At 41.1% G+C, this 15019-nt stretch overlaps 1 protein-coding gene across 20 annotated transcripts in view; it reads left to right on the top strand.

Annotated features, from left to right (window-relative positions):
- The first annotated feature begins 357 nt into the window (after positions 1-357).
- The window catches only part of LOC134346861 (R3H domain-containing protein 1-like), a 171628-nt gene continuing 156966 nt past the window's right edge, over positions 358-15019 (top strand). For 3 of the 20 annotated variants that reach the window (XM_063048648.1, XM_063048639.1, XM_063048642.1), the window contains exon 1: positions 1574-1770. The gene's annotated coding sequence lies outside the window, so the exon portion shown is untranslated. Of the gene's footprint in view, positions 796-1572; positions 1771-2144; positions 2165-15019 lie in introns of those variants that run through there. The other 17 variants (XM_063048645.1, XM_063048640.1, XM_063048646.1 and 14 more) reach the window with 12 other exon arrangements.

The following is a 15019-nucleotide window of genomic DNA, read 5'->3' as shown; positions in this document are numbered from 1 at the left end:
GGTTATTGCTGCTTAAGGTGGTTCTACCAGTTATTAAATACAAGGGTTCACACACTTTTTCCAGCTTGGACTGTGAATGATTAAACAATGTTCAAAAAAGATGTAACAAATTCAATTGTTTGTGTGTTACTAGTTGAGGAAGATTGTGTTTGTTTAATATTGTGACTTAGACTAAGATCAGGCCACGTTTTACGAGTAATTAATGCAGAAAACTAGTTAACTGCAAAGGGTTCGCTAACTTTTTCTTGCAATTGCGTACGCAAGTTACTGAGGAGTGCATACACATCTATTTAACTCAACAAGTCTATCATGTTCGTTCTGACTTGTGCCTGAGAAATGAAGACACAAATCGTGTTCATGCACTTTAATGTTAATGAAGTACTTCAGTTGATAACAAACAGCAAGTATTTATGAAGTGCAAATTAACATAAATAACACAATTTTTAACTCAAAATACATTTTAACATGAAACGCTACCTCCGTCTGTCCCCGAAGAAGACCGAGAAGTATTACAATTACTTCTAATAACTTCGCGTAGAGATTGCAAATTGCAAACTCCATAACCAACTTACTTCGGGAATTGCTACTTTCCGAATGCAAAGATGCGCTCAACACTGACGTCAGCACGCGTACGTCCCCCCGACCGGTCATTAGCAACCAACGTAAGGCGTGATGACGCAGACGCAGGGCGGTGATGCCGGGTCAGGTTGGGGGTGGGGTTTTCCCACAGGTTTTAGGTTTAGTTTTCTCCTGTTCAGCCGTTCAGTGAGTTCACACACAATTTCCGGACGGTAGGTAAGACAGCTCGCTCATCGGTCTTGTGGCATAGACTGTGTTGTTAATTTAAGCCAACCAAGCTTCAGTGGCAACGCCGTGCTTGTGGAGGACGCCCGCGGTTCTGTGTCTCAGCCTAACATGATGACTGGATGACCCCGCCCTCTGCCGCCTCTCATTGGCTCAGTGTCACCATTGTGCTCTGGTGATTGGCGGCTCCCACGGAAGTGGGGGGGAGGGGTGGGGTGGAACCGGGCGAATGGCAGAAAGCATGAAAAAAATTGTAGCAGCTGCCTCCAAAATCCATTTAACTATTTTATAAAAGGCCCATTTTGATAAGTATCGATGGTAAAGACACGTAATTACCGAAAGATGATATTGTTTGATTTCGCGTGCCAGGGATTGTAAATTGTGCTGGAACAACCTGTTGAAAGCTATATTTATTGTAGATCAACGTTAACCATAAGTGGCGAGGTTTTCAACGTCTCGTGTGTTCATGATTTGCTGAAAATGGGTGTATTAGAGCAGTTTCTTCAGAGCAGCTGTCAACAGTTAGCCCGAACAGGAATGTGGAAAATTTGGGCGCAGTGGCAACGTAAATGAAAAGTGTGCGCGAATGGAACGGGGGGGGGGTGGAATGTGTTACATTCCGGGTAAATGTTGCATTCAGCCCACACGGTTCTGTATCTATCCCGCCAACCTGTCGGTGTAACAGTTGTTCATTGCCCATACGCATTCGCGAGCTGGGCACAGAACGGCTTATACGCATCGCGATTAGAGAACCTCCGGTTTGGGTGTAGTCTTTTAAACATTAATATTTCGAGGCGGGCAAGGCTGCTCCTCCCGCCTCCGTTGGGCGCGTCACTGCTTCCTCCAGCACGTTTGGTTGGAGTTGTGGAGGGTGGGGGCAAGAGAAAGGAGAGGGCCCGGGTGCTGGGGGGCAGGCTTTAGCCATGCTCCCGACTCGCTGCAACAAATCCTCTCGCCGGGGGACCGGTAAGTATTTCCTTCGATTATTCGCCCTGCACTTTAAATTGTATTTGTCCACCCCGAACGAGAGAGAAAAAAAAATATAGAAAGCCAGTGGTAAATGTGCGCCATGTAGAGTGAGAAGGTCATCATCGCTCTTGGTGACGGACTGAATAAAGGATTCGCGGAAGCGACGTACAGGAGGGCTTGAGCCCGGCGGCCTAGTCCCCCTCTCCCCATTAGGCCGCAGTAACAGCTCGTGTGCTTGGGGAGATGCACTAACCACCGGCGATTTCAAATACGTCCGCATTATTACCAGGCAGGATGCCACATTTCTGCAGTTCTTTATAGCTGCAATGTTCTTACAGACATTCGCATGTGTGTCCATTGAGCTGTCGAACGTACGACATGTTGAAACCAGGTGAGAGTTCGCCTTGATTCATATTCAACTACTGTAATCAGGCTTCAATAATGTCAAATTAGATTATTTTTCTCGGTGGTCTTCCTTTTAAAATGACCATGGGTGGTGTGGGTGTAGTATGTTTAAATCTGGGAGAACAGATAAAACAGGATTTAGCCGTGTTCCAGAGGATCTTAAAATAGATGAGTATAAATATAGCACTCGAGTGCATCAGACATAATCTTACCGCCTTTAACGTGAAATCGATTACCGATCTTCCTTTCCGACTCATTGAAATGAAAACGAGAATCCGTAATTATTTTAAAATTCAATTGAATTGTTTTAGTACAACTATTGTATTGAGTCTTTTAAAATGCTGCTATTTTAGTCGACATGATTTTCATCATTGCCTTGCTTTTTGGTCATTGAAATTAAATTCTGCCGTTTATGAATAGCTGACTACCCTGTGATATAGACTGGAACAGGTTAGTTGTGATTGGGAAGATGTATAGGATGGATCCCATTTTTTCCCTTTATATGTGATGTTGTAACTGGTGTGCTTTATCAATTTGTGTAAAAGGAAACTTAATTTTGCTGAATCCTGAAGGATGGCATGCAGTAAAGCTCATCTTCGTATCGTGTATTTGTAAGTATTTTATGGATTTGATATAGATTTTGCAGATTGACAATGGAACTACAAAATATTGTAAAATCAGGAGATTAACCAGCATCTTACTCAGACCTGCTATCTAAAAGGATGTAGCATGATCTTGAGGATGGTATGACAACGTAATTAGTGAGAAAGAAGCTGGAAAGCTTTACAGCCATTTGAAGTTACTGGAATATTGGAAAATTGTATTATACTGCATTAGAAAATTGTTATACTACATATTAAAAGGTGTTACAGAAAATTTCTCTTTGGATTGCAGGTATTTTCCTGACAATTAGCTCTATGGTTGCTCTGTAATTACTTCACATTTTGAGGTAATTGCAGATTATATTTACGCTCCCCATGTGCACATTTTGTGTTCTGCTGAAACAGTTGACATCAGTGTGCATAATAAAGCAATAATTTTAGCAAGTACTTATTATCTTGTGGCACTTCACAGAAAACAGTTAAAATGGAGAATAACCAAATATAGCCAAAAAATACTTTAACACGGCGAAAGCAAATGTTCTAAGTGTTTGGAGAAAATTTAATTCAAATTATTAAATGTGCTAAATAATATGGATGAATTTTCCATTTGTCTTGAAATTTGATAGGTCAATGCATGTACGTTTGTGTACCGAAGTATTTCTTTTGGATGCGTAAATGTTCAATGCAAGTCATTGAATGGCCGCTTGGTCTCAATGAAGGGCAGTAAAAAGAGCATTGCAGTGACTTTTGTGCACTTTATTTCTGAAAACATAACTGTCCTCTGAGATCTAATGTTGCACACGTGTATCTGAGATGGGACGTGGTTTGCAAAGGTCGTGTTGCTATGATTAAATCAGTGAGGTTTTGTTTTCAAAATTGTATAATGTCTGCAAGGACATCCTGACTACCAAATCAAACACGGCAGTATGGGCTGCTGTCGTTTGCATCAACTTGCAGTTGCCTATAAAATACCACACCAAGACTGAATTTTGTTTGTATGTCTGAGGTAGGATTTCCTCTTGTATTCTGATAATTTAACATCATCTGGAAGATCAACATTATTGGTGACCAAGTATTGCAGTTCGTTCATTCCCATCTATAGATCTACAACTGAACCTTTGGCCTCTAGACTGATAGCTCCTGATATTTTTTTGTGTCTTTTCAGAGATTTTTTTGGGCTTCTCTCATGTCCTAAACCTTGAGTGCCTCGGATAAAATGAGAATATGTTGGGGAATACACAACAGATCAGCCAGTATCAGTGGAGAATATTGCAGACTTAATATTTCAGGTTAATAATCCTTCCTCAGAACTAGAACGGTGAATATCAAACATTTTTTAAGTTAAAAGGTGGGGAGGAGAATATCTGTGATGGCACAGATATCTTAAATTGTTGAATTCATGCTCCAATGGCTGCAGTGTGCCTCGATGGAAGATAACATGCTGTTTTCTAAGTTTAAACTTTGAGCTTCGTTAGAATTGTCTTTAATTTGCATTCCTTCCTCTCCCTTTTCATACAACTCAATGAATTTTTGCTGATAATTCCACATCATATTCATTGCTCAAAATATTTTATTTTCAAGTATTTGAGCCAACAACTTGGTCACTTTTTACAAGGCCAAACAGTAGTTCACATATCTCTTGTTCATCTCAGTTGTGAATCTTTGGGAGTCTTTCCCCTATTGAGTGATAGATGTAGAGTTATGAAGTGCATGGAAAGCTGTGGTAAATTTCTGGACTAAGTGGAACTGAGGATTGAGTTCTGTTGGAAATGAAATTGAGGCGAAAGATATTATCATGTACGTGGAGTAGTCATGAGCTAGCATATTTGTTATCTATTATACTCTTGACCATTAAAGTATTTTACTGTTGTCAATTCTTAATTTTATTTAAACTTGAGCCCTATAAAAAAAATTGAATACTGCTTGCACAGCTGAATGCTCTACTGCAAAAAGGCAGAATACAAAGAACTACCAACGATGATTCTTCACTGACATCCAAATCATGGTATATTATATCAATTTATTTTCTACTATCACTGCTGCTCTTTGTAAATGTTTAATTTGGTGAGGAATCACAGCAAGTGTTATAAACGAGTTATTTTAAGCACTCATTGTACTTTTTCTCTGGTCAAAAGCTACAGAGGTTCCTGATTTGCTTAATTTTCTGAGATTATTTGAAGGCTATTTACGTTCTTCACTTGGGTTTCGTAATAAAGTGAAATAAAAGAAAAATATAATGGTATGGTAAAAGAAAATCTTGCATACAAGTTGTGTTGACTGCAGTCTTTATGCACTTTTGCATTTTCGTGCTCTGCACACCACAGATTCATGAGGTTCACACCAGTGAGGGGTATCTAAAATTGAGTGATGAAATACTAATGTCCACTGCAGTACAGGCAAGGAGATCATTGAACATTTGTCCCTACTGCTTCGTTAATTCCCTATTCACATTACAGTATTCACTGCTGATGTTGAAACTATAACAAAGGTTTAGTAATTTAAAATTGTAATAATAAGTTTATAATCGAGAAACAGCAACAAAATGCTGGAGACATTTAGCAGATAAAACAACATCTGAAGAAAAAAGTTGAGATACTAGTTTAATAATTATTCATATCCATGTCTTCAATTTGAAGCATTAATTCTGATTCTCTTTTTACAAATTGCCGCTGGATTCCAGGAGGGGGAATTTCTAGAGTGCCTGTGAGCTGGCTTTTGGAGCAGCTCATGGTTGAGCCCACGACAAGGTCAGCTATTGGAATTGATTAGAGAGCTTAAGGTAAAAGAACCCTTGGGGGAAAGTGACATAATATGATAGAATTCACCCTGCAATTTGAGAAGCAGCTGAAAGTCGGATGTATGAGTATTACAGTGGAGTAAAGGAATTACAGAGACATGACAGAAGTTAGCCAGAATTGATTGGAAAAGAACACTGGTGGGGTTGAGGGAAGAGCAGCGATAGCTGGAATTTCTGGAAGCAATTTGGAAGGCCAAAGAAGTAGTAGTATTCTAAAGGCAAGATGACATAACTGTGGCTAACGAGAAGTCAAAGCCAACATAAAAGCCAAAGAGAGGGCATATAATAAAGCAAAAATTAGTGGGACGTTAGAGGATTAGGAAGCTTTTAAAAACCAACAGAAGGCAATGAAAAAAAGTCAGTAAAGATGGAGTACAAAAGTAAGCTACTTGATAATATTAAAGAGGATACCAAAAGCTGCTTCAGATATGTAAAGCATAAAAGAGAGGCAAGAGTGGATATTGAACCACTGGAAAACAATGCCGTAGATGATGAAATGGTGGACGAAATGAATAAGTATTTTGCATCAGTCTTTGCAGTGGAAGACACTAGTAGTTTGGTGGAAGTTCTGGATATCAGGTGTCATGTATACCCCAGAGTTCTGAAAGAAGTGGCTGAAGAGATCATGGATGCATTAGTAATGATCTCAGACGAATCACTAGATTCTGGAATGGTTCCGGGAGTCTGGAAAATTGCAAAATGTCACTCCACTCTTCAAGAAGGGAGAGGAGCAAAAGAGGGGAAACCATAGGTCAAATTCTCTGACCTCTGGTTGGAAAGTCAATTATTAAGGATACTTGGAGGCACATGATAGAAAAGGCCGTAGTCTGCATGGTTTCAGTGGGCAATCTTGCCTGACAAATCTGTTGGAATTCTTTGAAGAAATAACAAGCAGCTGATAGACAAAGGAGAATCAGTAGATATTGTGTACTTGGATTTTCAGAAGGCCTTTGACAAGGTGTCATATTTGAAGCAGCTTTAACAAGCTCTGAGCACATGGTATTACAGGAAAGATTCTAGCATCGATAAAACAGTGGCTGATTGGCAGGAGCAAAGAGTGGGAATAAAGGGAGCCTTTTAATAAAGGGATGCTGAGGATGTTCTACGAGTCTGTGGTGGCCAGTGCAATCATGTTTGCTGTTGTGTGCTGGGGCAGCAGGCTGAGGGTAGCAGACACCAACAGAATCAACAAACTCATTCGTAAGGCCAGTGATGTTGTGGGGATGGAACTTGTCTCTCTCACTGTGGTGTCTGAAAAGAGGATGCTGTTTAAATTGCATGTCATCTTGGACAATGTCTCCCATCCACTACATGATGTACTGGGTGGGCACAGGAGTACATTCAGCCAGAGACTCATTCCACCGAGATGCAACACAGAGCGTCATAGGAAGTTATTCCTGCCTGTGGCCATCAAACTTTACAACTCCTCCCTTGGCGGGTCAGACACCCTGAGCTAATAGGTTGGTCCTGGACTTATTTCATAATTTTCTGGCATAAGTTACATATTACTATTTAACTTTATGGTTCTATTACTAGTTATTATTTATGGTGCAACTGTAACGAAAACCAGTTTCCCCTGGGATCAATAAAGTATGACTATGACTTTTCTGATTGGCTACCAATGACTAGTGTCCCACGAAGGTTTGTGTTGGGACTGATTCTTTTTACGTTATGTCAATGATTTGGGTGATGAAATGGCTTTATTGCAATGTTTACAGATGATATGAAGCTAGATGGAGGGACAGGTAGTTTTGGGGAAGTAGAGAGGCTACAGAAGGACTTGGACAGATTAGGAGAACGGGCAAAGAAGTGGCAGATGGAATATAGTGTCAGGAAGTGTATGATTATGCACTTTGGTAGAAGAAATGAAAGGGTTGACTATTTTCTAAATGGAGAGAAGGTACAAAAACTTGAAGCGCAAAGAGTCTTGGGAATCCTTGTACAGGATTCCCTAAAGGTTAATTTGCAGGTTGAGTTTGGTGAAGAAGGCAAATGTGATCATAGCATTCATTTCAAGAGGACTAGAATGTAAAACAAGGATGTAATATTGAGACTTTATAAAGCACTAGTGAGGCCTCATTTTAGAGTGCTGTGAGCGGTTTTTGGCCCCTTAGAAAGGATATGGTGAAACTAGTGAAAGGAGGTTCATGAAGATTATTCTGAGAATGAGTGGTTCATCATGTGAAGAGCGTTTGATGGCTCTGAGCCTGTATTAACTAGAATTCAGAAGAATGATGTGACATTACTGAAACCTATCAAATGGCGAAAGACGTGGATAGAGTGGATGTGGCGAGGATGTTTCCTGTGGTGGGAGAGTAAGACCAGAGGATACAGTCTTAGAATAGAAGGATGTCCTTTTAGAAGATGAGGAATTTCTTTAGCCATAGAGTAGTGAATCTGTGCCACAGGCAGCTGTGGAGCCCGAGTCTTTATGTATATTTAAGGCAGAGGGTGATAGATTCTTGATTGGTCAAGGCATGAAGAAATTCAGGGAGAAGAAGGAGATTGGGGCTGAGAGGAAAATTGAATCAGCCATGATAAACTGGTGGAGCAGACTTGATGGGCCAAAAAGCTTCATTCTGCTCCTTTATCTTATGGGCTCAATGTTGCCTGATGTGCTGAGTCAATTTTTCTGCATCTGCAGATTTTTAAAAATTTCATTTAAAGCAAGGGAAAATTTTGTTGGAGAATTGTATGATTTGCTGTTGAGTGGTGGAGTCAGAAAACACAGGATCTTGTCTTGTCTTCTACTGTGATGTAATCCCTCTTCACCTTGTCAATTCTTCTCACTCCTATCATTTATGTCCTAAACCAAATTACAATTGTCTGCTTGGTCTCTGTGAATTCCAGACAGAATTCTTTAAATGTCCGGAGTTTCTGAAGTTGTGGTCAATAAGTTTTCCTGCTTCTGTTCCTTCAGGCTTTGTTATCTGATTGCTTCCAATATTACTTCAGTGAGAGTGAACAAGGAAAATATTGTTAGGACTGTAGCTTATTTCAACCTAAACTTTAGGGATGATAGATTTTCTCATGAACACCCATGTGGTTAATAGAAATATAGTGACTGGGTAAATGTTAACTTGTGACTTTCAGATTGCAGGATATTTAGGTTTTTATTTAATAATTGCAATTGGAAACTACTTCAACTTCTTTTAAATGTTTCTTCTCTTAAACTGTATTTGATTGCAGCCTGTAATTTCCATTTTGATGTATTTTTTGGGGTCAACCGAGCAATCTGGTGCTTTTGCCATCTCTTGGGAATCCGAGGTTGAGATCTGAGCTTACAACCATCATTTCGTAATGGTAGAATGCAAACCCATGGTCAGCTCCATTACTTGCTGATTAAAGCATCAAAGCAGATTAAGATCGAGGATGAGCATGGAAGACCAGCAGGTGTTCAATGTCGTCTGCCTGCATTTGACGTTTGAGTTATCTCCCTCTCGCTGCCACCGGAGGAAGGTGCAGGTTTGAAGGGTGCAGCTCGTGGCTGTGGGACTCTTGACAGTGTCTCTGCAGTTTGATGTTTAATATTCTGTGTTACTTGTTCACATTTTGCTGCTTCAGTAATTTGTTCTTTTTATCGCGCGTTGGCTGTTACATGGGTTCCGTAGTGTTTCATTGCCAGCGGAAGGACGAATCTCAGGGTTGTATACTGCAACCATACTTTGAAACTTTGGTTAGTGTTTAGGAAATGACCGCATTTCCCATTCTGGTTTGAACAGGCAAGAAGGATAGAAATGAAAATTGTTTATATTCCGATTGAAACAGAATAGTTTATATATGTAGTCACAAACCTAACACATCAACCTCAATTGTCCACTTCGCAAAAGAAGCAGAGTTCATCTTTTATGTACGTCTCTTAGTCTTTTTCATGATAATTTTTTTTTGTTTCTAAAGATGATTGCTGATGCAAGCTTGTTGAGTTTTAATTGCATCCTCCAATGATGGTAGCATTGTCAGGATGGAGTAATTACAGACTGATGAGTTTGTATATGTGTTTATTACTGCAAGTGTGGGAATAAAACTTAATAAAATATGAACATTTGGGTGGTTGCGATGGGAATTTGGTGTCAATTATCACTTGGTTTTCACTATGCCTTGCTTGTATTCCACACCTGCCTTGTTTTGAATCCTATTGTGTAATGCTGTAAGCATCCTACGTTTGTACATGTAAATTGCATGATGCACATAAATGTATGACAGTAAAAATAGAGATGGCTTTTAAGATTAGCATTTATTGCCATGCATTAGCTTTGTTTCTCATGTGCCTTTTCTTGGTTTTAGATAATATTTTCAGTTGTGATTAGTCGGGCATCTTGCAAATACAAACAACTGCAGGAAGCATCATTCCAATGAATGAATTTTTAAAGCCATCCCTCACAGTGGATGAGACCAGAATATTGATATGAAATCATGTGGGTTGTCACCCTGCTTGTCACCTGAGCTCTGTAAATAGCACACTTGCCTTCTAGGCAGAAATTTGTAGATTCAAGCACGTTTTGTGTCTGACTCAAGCACAAAATCAACTGTTACACTCTGGTGATGCTCTGCATGGTGTTGGAAGTGACCATCTTTACGTGAAACATTAAGATCCAGCTATGCTTGCTGTGGTAGATGTAAAGATACTGTGGGGATTAATCAAAGAAAAGAAAGTTGCCCTGCCAACGTTAAACAAATTAATTGTAACTTTACTTGAGTTTGAAGAATCGTTAAAAGTTATCCACATACATCAAAGAGGATATTTCAAAATAAGCAGAGTGAATGGGAAGACTTTCAGGTGGTAACGTAAGGAAAGATAACTGGCGCTTATGATGTTCTTGCTCTTTGTACAGCGACAGGCCCAGGAGCTTCATTGTGAGACCACAGAGGCAAATATGTACTTCCTATGTGTGATGCAAAGAATTGCTTAAAATATTCAAATTCTCCTGTCTGTGGTTTCAGTTTTTTGTAAACTTTTGGGTGTGAGATAACGCCATTATAAAAATCTTTGCATGTGGAATGGGCTGCCAGCGACGGTGGTGGAGGCGGCTACAAGAGGGTCTTCCAAGAGACTCTTGGATGGGTACATGAAGCTTAGAAAAATAGAGGACTATGGGTAACCTTAGGTAATTTCTAAGTAAGTACATGTTCGGCACCGCATTGTGGGCCAAAGGGCCTGTATTGTGCTGTGGGTTTTCTATGTCTTTAGACACTCAGTGTTCAAAGTAAATTTGGTGTCAAAGTATATATATGTCACCAGAAGCTACCCTGAGGCTTCATTTTCTTGAAGTCGAACAAAGAAATGCAATAGAATCAGTGGAAAAACTATACAGGGAGACTGACAAGCAACCAATGTGCAAAAGAATTCAAAACAAATACAAAATAAACACGAGGTTCTGTGGATGCTGTAAATGCAGAGTAACAGAAAATGCTGCAGGAGCTTAGCACATCAGGTAGCAGCCATGGAAAGGGATAAACAGTGGGCATTTTGGGTCAAGACCTTCATCAGGACTGGTAAGGAACGGGAAAGAAGCCAGAATGAGAAGGTGAGGGGAGGGGAAGAAGTACAAGCTAGAAGGTGATCAGTCTAGAGGGAGTGGGGTGAAGTGAGAAGCTGGCAGATGGTAAGTGGGGAAAAGGTAAAGGCCTGAATAAGAAGGAATCTGATAGAGTGGACTATGGGAGAAAGGGAAGGTGGTGTTACTCATATTCTATCTGGGTAGCCTCCAACTCAGCGGTATGAACATCAAACATATTTTTCTCCCTCACCCTTTTCTCTTCTCAGCAGCTTATCACCACCCTCTGATGCCCCTCCACCTTCCCTCTCTTCCATGATCCATTCTCCTTTCCTATCACCCATCTGATTTCATCTTTCACCTTCTAGCTTGTACTCTCTCCCTTCCACCCCCCCCCCACTTCTTTCTCAGAAACTGTCTGACCTGCAGTGTTCCTCCACCATTTTATTTACTGAGATCCAGTGCGGAATAGTCCCTTCCGGCCCTTTGACCTGCACCATCCAGCAATCCTCCGATTTAATCCTAATCTAATCACGGGTCAATTTGCAATGACAGATTAATTTACGTTTTTGGACTGTGGGAGAAAACTGGAGCACTCAGAGGAAACCCATATGGTACAGGGAAAATGTACCAACTCCTTAGAGCAGGGGTCCCCAACCTTTTTTGCACTGCGGACCGGTTTAATATTGACAATATTCTTGCGGACCGGCCGATCCGTTGGAGGTGGGGGGGGTGTGCGTGGTAGGATTGCCAACGGACAAGAGTAGCATAAATACGTTGTGTTTACCCAGAGAAAGACTACAATGGCCATGAAGCCTTGCGCGGGCACCAGTGCGCATGCGCATCGTGACCTGCCGATTTTTTTTCCCCCTGGCAAATCCTTTTTGGCGATTCTGTTCGGGGGGGAGAGGGGGTTGTTGATCACGACCGGAATATAGGTGATAAGTGGCTAATACACTCAATTTCGTTTCTAAAAGGGTTTATCTAACGAATTTAATATTAAACACACAGCGCATATTTTCCTCGCATGAATATAGTGAAATCAATTATCAGGGAAGGACAGGGGAGCTTGGAGTAAGTGTTGAACGAACTTCCAGTAGAAGTGGCAGAAGCAGGTTGGACATTATCATTTAAAGAAAAGTTGGATAGGTATATGGACAGGAAAGGAATGGAGGGTTATGGGCTGAGTGCAGGTCGGTGGGACTAGGTGAGAGTAGCGTTCGGCACGGACTAGAAGGGCAGAGATGGCCTGTTCCCGTGCTGTAATTGTTTTTCCTGTATGAACATATATAATCATTGTAACACACCAATATCGCTGAGTCAGTGGGAGCCCTGGGCTTGTTTTCCTGCAACAAGATGGTCCCATCGAGGGGTGAGGGGAGGCAGCGATACTGGAAGGGGGTTCCTTCTGTCCAGTCTATTCCGCAATTTAGTTTTCGTTGCATTCATTGCAGAGATATGTTGGAAATGGAGGCAACGTTTTCAGTGCTTTCGTGGCTATCTCAGGATGTTCAGCCTTGACTTTGATCCAGAATGCTGGCAGAGATGTTATGTGAAACATACTTCTCAGCCCGCCGAAATTTAAAGCAATTTCCCCCTGGGATCAATAAAGTATGACTATGATTTGCAAGCTCGAGGAGTTGATCTCCTTCCCGCGCTGACACGCATGACGCGCTAATGACCTCGCATGCGTAATGGCTCAACAGTGCGTGACCGGGAATGAGGAAAGGTGCAGCTGACTCATCTCGCCAAATCATATAGTTTCCTCGCTGCCCGGTAGCATATGCTTTGCGGCCCGGTGGTTGGGGACCGCTGCCTTAGAGGTCACAGCAGGAATTGAACCCAGGTCGCTGGTACTGTAAAGCATTGTGCTCACCACTACGCTACCATCCACCTTCGCATGTGCAGTTTGCGTGTGATTATAAATACTGAGTGTGTGAGTTGTAGAGTCCTTGAAAGTGAGTGGATTGGTTGTGTTCAGTCAACACTGAAGTACAGTAATTACACTGCTTTAGGAGCCTGAGTGTTGAAGAGTAATAGCTGTTCCTAAACCTGGTGGTTTATCATCCAGTACCTCCTTCCTGATGGCAGCAGCAAGAAGAGAACTTGGCCCGGATGGTGGATGCTGCTTTCCCACAAGAGTACTTCTAGTAGATTTGCTCATTGCTGAGGAGGCCTTTACCTGTGATGGGCTAGGCTATATCCACTACTGTCTGTTGGCTTTTCCATTCAAGGACATTGGTATTTTCATACCAGGCTGTGATGCACCTGTGTTCTCTCCTGTGTATCGAGAGAAGTTTGTTAAAGTTTTAGATGACATGGCAAATCTACGCAAAGTTCTAAGAAAGTAGAGGCTTTGAGATGGCAGTTGCAGATTCCCGGACAGATACTATGATATGATAATGGCAAGGAATTTAAAGTTACTGACCCTCCCCAACACTGTTCCCCAAATGAGGGCTGTCTCCTGAACTTCTGGTTTCTTCCTCCTGTAGTCAATAATCAGCTCTTTGGCTTTCACTCCTTGTCAGAGTAGATGTTAACTGTGGAATAAAGCTCCCTGCTGAAAAGAAGCACATGGAGTGGCATTGTAAACTTTGCGTCCAGATATTAGGAGCACTGAGAAGCCCAGCGTGAATACCTGAAAGCACACAGCACCTCCTAAGTATTGCCACTCTCCTTGTCATTCACTCGGAAGGTAGAAGCAAGTCCTCAATTGTGAGGGACTGCAGCGAAAGGGAAGAAAGCTCTGTTCTCTACTATAATAGAAGCTTAACTTTTATGTCAGCTCTGATTGCAAAAGGTCAGTCATTACTTCACTGTTATGACACTTTGTTACCCTATAATAATAATTTCTGTGCTCTTTGGGTGGTAATTTCATGAACAAAATGTAATTTTGTGCTATTAGATATCTTTTACTGAATTGAATGACAATTCAAGCTACTTTCATATTATGTTACATATAGGTGTCACAGTAGCTTGGCGGTTCGCGCAAGTTTCAGTTCAGTTCCGCCACTGTTCTATAAGGAGTCTCTGTTCCCATGTGTGCATGGGTTTTCTCTGGGTCTTCCAGTTTCCTCCCACTGTTGAAAGATATTCTTGGTAGATTACTTGGTCATTGTAAATTGTCTTGTGATTAGATTAGGGTTAATTGAGTTTATTGGAGGGGTTTGTGGTGTGGCTTGAAGGGCCAGAAGGCCTACTCTCCACTGTTATAAGAAATAAATCAATAAATAAATGTTCTAATAATTAAGATTTTCAATTGTTAATTTGTGCTGCATTCAGTCCAGTTTTTTTTCTAGAGGCATGCTGGCTCACTGACACCACCCTAACTGACTGCACTGTTAGTATTCAAACTGTAAACTAAACTACTGCTTTATCACATTCATCAGTGGAGTAGCTAAGACATGCCTTTTCATTGAATGCTTATAGGCAGTGTTGAATAATGTACTGTATTTGCATTGAAAATCTTAATAAGAAATCTCTTAACCAGGGATCTTGTTTGAAAAGACAACTTAAGGTTAAATTGGAATACAGGTGTCCCCCACTTTTCGAATGTTCGCTTTACGAAACCTCGTTGTTACGAAAGACCTACATTAGTTACCTGTTTTCGTTAACAGGAGGTGTTTTCACTGTTGATAAAAGGCAGCGTGCGAGAAAAAGCAGCACGCGCCCCGAGCAACCAGGCTGCTCCCCTGGAAATGCATTCTAGCCGGCATTGCTTAAACACATGCCTGTGAGCATCTGTGCTTTATCTCGATTTATTTTGAGCATCCGTTAGCAAGATGAGTTCTAAGGTACCGGAAAAGCCTAAAAGAGCTTGTAAAGGTGTTACACTTAGCATCCCATGACCAAGAACTGATAGATGAAAAGCTGATTCATTTGGAAGAGGAAAGGATAATCTAAACCAAATGCAGCAGCGAAATGGACCGAAAGTGAAGTCGTCCAGG

The sequence above is a fragment of the Mobula hypostoma genome, chromosome 5, assembly GCF_963921235.1.
Source record: "Mobula hypostoma chromosome 5, sMobHyp1.1, whole genome shotgun sequence".
NCBI lineage: Eukaryota > Metazoa > Chordata > Chondrichthyes > Myliobatiformes > Myliobatidae > Mobula > Mobula hypostoma.
Note: the sequence above shows the minus strand (reverse complement) of the source record. Positions and strands in the feature narration are given on the sequence as shown.